This window comes from Excalfactoria chinensis (genome assembly GCF_039878825.1).
Source record: "Excalfactoria chinensis isolate bCotChi1 chromosome Z unlocalized genomic scaffold, bCotChi1.hap2 SUPER_Z_unloc_2, whole genome shotgun sequence".
In the NCBI taxonomy this organism is placed as follows: domain Eukaryota; kingdom Metazoa; phylum Chordata; class Aves; order Galliformes; family Phasianidae; genus Excalfactoria; species Excalfactoria chinensis.
In genome coordinates this window covers 565,382-569,783 of record NW_027315573.1, presented here as the reverse complement: position 1 = coordinate 569,783, position 4,402 = coordinate 565,382, and the positions used below count along the sequence as shown (strand labels likewise).

Genomic DNA, 4,402 nt, shown 5'->3' with positions numbered 1-4,402 from the left:
ACCTTAGTAGATTAAAAGAGGACATCAAGGACCAAAGTAAAAGCTAGATAATGTGGAATGGGAAGAAGAATCATGCTGAGCAAAGGTCAGCGGACTGAAACAAAACCTGTCGTTTGCATAACAGTTCAGGGTTACTATTTCAGAATTACCTTATCAGATGCAAGTATGATTAATGTTAATATTTATCCTAATCCAAACGTTTTCTTCTTCCCACAGTACTATACAGAATGAGAATCCTTACTGCAGTATTAGGGATTTCCGGGGCACTGGCTTTACTAAACACCACTTGTTTTTCAATCTTTTCCTAGGCTCACCTGGGCCCCCTGAACGCGTGAGAGTGGATGAAATAACTGATACTACAGCTCAGATCTCCTGGCAAGAAGGCACAGATAATCACAGCCCAGTGACCGCTTACACCGTGCAAGCAAGAACACCTTTTTCAGTTGGCTGGCAGCGAGTTACCACAGGTAAAATGCATTTCTTGTTATAGGTTCTGTTGAAATACTCTTGGTCAGGATACAGCAGGTTCTTAATTCTCTGCTTCTCTATTAAGAGTTCCAGATGTGACTGATGGGAATACATTCACAACCACAGTGGTGGATTTAAATCCTTGGGTTGAATACGAATTTCGTGTAGTTGCCAGTAACAAAATAGGAGGTGGAGAACCTAGTTTACCCTCAGAAAAAGTAAGAACTGAAGAGGCAGGTTAGTGGGTTCTTCTATTTGTCTTTAATACGAGCATCTTGAATATATTATAACAAAAAAATCAAGTATTTGGCTCATTTCAATTAAGCTTGGAATTTGCATCAAATGTAAAAGTCAAATGTAACTAGTTGGTTAGTATTTGTGTTCAGCTTTAGGACAATTTATGCCCACATACTATATCCAAATATATTTCAGCTGTATTTAGCATGGCAAAGTCTCTGTTCAGTCAGTGCTGCACAGTCTGAAGCTGTAAATGGCTGGGGAAGAGGTGAGTTTTGACAATTTCCTCTTCCTGGTGTTTGCTCAGTGTACACCTTCCACAGTACCAGCATGTAGCTCAGAATGCACTGATTGAAATACCAGGTGTTAATGGGGATAAGGCTGTTGCCCAGCACACCTGGGTAAGTGAGCCCTGTTGAAAACTTGAAGCATGACACTGATTTTTAGATGCTCAGTAAACATTGAAAGCAGAGCACATACAGGGTTCCATTTGTGAGGTTCTGCAAATGCTCCAATGCGTGTTTGCCCCACGCTGGTTCTAAAGCACTCATCTCAATTTGCAAAAGAAATAGGAAAACTGGAGAGTCAGCTCCAGAGAATGAGGTTAACTTGTGATATCATCTCCTCTATTTACACGGTGTCGACAGCTGCATGTTTCTGTTTCACAGCTCCTGAAATTCCCCCAGCTGAAGTCAGTGGGGGAGGCGGCAGCAGGTCTGAACTGGTCATAACATGGGATGTAAGTTTTCTGGCAAGCAATTTTCTTCAGAGAATGGTTGTTTTCATTGAAATGCTTCTTTAAAGACAAATTTTCCAGGCTGCAGCAGCTTCTCATCTAGGATGTGTATGTGCTCGGTAACACTCTGTAATGTGAGCTATGCACGTTTGCCTTCCCACTTTCACTTGCTACTGTTTGACTGCAATCAGTAAGAAATTCAGTTAGCTTGTCTAAGATGATTACTTTTCTCTCAAACAGCGTCAAGGTAAAAGGGGACAGGGAGGGATGGGAAAAGGAAGGGCTGATTGTTGCTCAGAGGTTGAGCCAAAGTGCAACTTTACAGGTTGTCCTTTCCTACCATTAACTCAGGATGCCTGAGCTAAAGGATCAGATACTACTTCAAATGATGTATCCTATTTTTAATGAGTTATAAGATGTTACCATGCTACTTCTTACTGATATTAGCTCCATGTTGTTACTTAATCAAATCACATTGGGGGAAGGTGCAGACGCTGTACAAAGGTAGTACTGAATTCTCTGATATTATTTATGTACTATGAAATGTGACCAGAAATTGAAAAAATATGTTTCCTGAAGTGTCTTAAGGCGGTGTACTTAACTGGAGAACAAGAAACGTGTTTGGGAGCTGCTCTTTAAGAGATGTGCGGATAGTTTCAAATGAAAGCATTTCACTCTACGGTACCAGAGTTTACTTGTTGATGCAGTGATCCCAAATGCAGACCAGAAACAGTTTGCAGCTGCATGCAATACATTCACAGCAGTGATGCTTTGCTCCTTCCAAGCTTTTCCAGTGCAGTATGTAACATCACGGGCTTCTGTTGCTGGTTGCTTTTCTCACAGCCCATCCCTGAGGAGTTACAAAATGGAGAAGGATTTGGAGATGTGGTCGCTTTTCGCCCCTTTGGCACCACAACGTGGATACAGACTGTAGTCACCTCTCCTGACACACCCAGATGTGTCTTTAGGAATGAAAGCATCTTGCCGTTCTCACTATATGAAGTCAAAGTTGGTGTCTATAACAATAAAGGAGAAGGGCCTTTCAGTTCAATAACCGCCGTTTTTTCAGCTGAAGAAGGTATGTGATTTTCTGCATATGTTTAATATGAGATGTTTTATCAAATAATATGGCAACAGCTGATATAACTGAGGTCAACTTGAACATGAACATATTTATTTGCACCATCACCTACGCTGCTCATCTCTCCAGTGCTGATTTCCAATTGCAGAGCCTGCCGTTGCCCCCTCTGGTGTGTCTGTGACAAGCCTGTCCTCCTCTGTCATCGAAGTCTCCTGGAAAGCCATTCCCTGGAAGATGAGCAGTGGAAGACTACTGGGTTATGAGGTAACGTCATTTAAAATGCTTCTCCTGTTTTAAAGGGCTGCGATCCAGGATGTCTTCACACGCATCGCTTGTGCCAGACAGCCTGGTTCCTGACCTTTCTTCTGGGCTGTGGGTCTGAGCCAACACTGAGTGCAGTGCAGGCCAGGCTCTGGGGAGCATGTTCAGCCAGCCTGAGCCTTCTGCCCAGTACTTCTCCATTTCTGCCACTATTCAGAAGTCAAGATTCTGTTTAGTATAGGTATAGTCTTTTTTTTTGGGGGGGGTTGTTGTTTGTTGTTTGAAAATCAAAGCAAACAGCTATTAGTGCAGAGTATTAGCCTCTAGTAATGCTTAGTTTATAGAAGGTTACCATCCATCCAGGCTTTTTCTCTGCACCACCTTCACCCAGAAAATGAATGTTTTCTTCCATATATCTCTGAAATGGAACTAAGAATGAAACTGTTTTGCTTCCTGTGCTGAGTGCTGTGTCTATCAGTATTATCAAACTGACTTTTGTTTCCAGAATTGCACCTATTTTGGGAGCTACATTTTTCAGACTCTAACTTGTTTCCTTTGTAGATGAAGCGGTGATTCTCCTCTGGTTGTAATTCTTTAATTTAAGCAACATCTAATATTTCAGTTTTGCTTTTTCTGCAGTCAAAAGGGCAGCAAGCATAAAAGGCAGATGGATGAGCAAATTGTGTTGAAACAGCGTATATATTTTGGAAACTTGAATGTATTTCTACTTTTTCAGCTGACAGATACGCACCTGAAGGAGACAAACACAATGCTGCTGTATGGAATTGAACGTTTATCCAACATTTTAAGTAGCTCTGTTCTATATCTACTAGGTTAGGTACTGGAATAATGGAGGAAAAGAAGAATCTTCAAACAGAGTTAAAGCTGCTGGGAATGAAACATCAATAAGAATAACAGGTTTGAAGAGCAATTTAGCATACTACACAGCTGTCCGTGCCTACAACAGTGCTGGAGCAGGTCCCTTCAGTGCCACAGTGAATGCTACCACAAAAAGGACACGTAAGTATCACAGCTATGAAGTGGGGAGAGGCATAATGGTGTGTTAGCATTTGCAGGCAGATGAAGAATAGACGCATTAGTGGGAATCACGATGCACATAAGTGACCTAAATCTTCATACAGAATAGAAGAGCTGGGCAACTAAGTCAAGCACAGATCCTCAAGTTTTTACCCTCTGCTACTTTAGCACAATGAGTACATAAACTCGAGCATACCGGCAGAGCTGAGGTAAGATCATTTCTGCATAAAAACTTGATTATTCTTTTAGTGACTTAATGAATGTAAAAAGAAAGAATTCTGTTAGTTGGAAAGAAGAGCAGTGACTTATTGCAGGGCTTTTTAACATCCTGAACAACATTTTTTATTGCAGGGTTTTATAACATCCTGAAGTTCTCCAGGGCACAGCATTTGAATGATCCTCACACAATTCATGCAAAATAATCATTCACATCCATTGTTCTCCCTTAATCAAGTAACACAAGAGGCCCCTTTCCTATTAAAAAGGAGACATTAAGCTGGAGAACAGATTGTCAAAGACTGCACTAATTTTTCTACAAATGAAAAGTATATTCAATGTGTTCTTGCCTTGTGATACAACTC

General features: G+C 41.1%; 1 long non-coding RNA gene across 1 annotated transcript; it reads left to right on the top strand.

The window, feature by feature from the left end:
- The first annotated feature begins 577 nt into the window (after positions 1–577).
- On the top strand, positions 578–2,513 carry LOC140264738 (uncharacterized). Its single transcript, XR_011906097.1, has 3 exons — positions 578–705; positions 1,374–1,444; positions 2,285–2,513. It is a non-coding gene; the product is annotated as an uncharacterized lncRNA (long non-coding RNA).
- Positions 2,514–4,402: the final 1,889 nt, after the last annotated feature.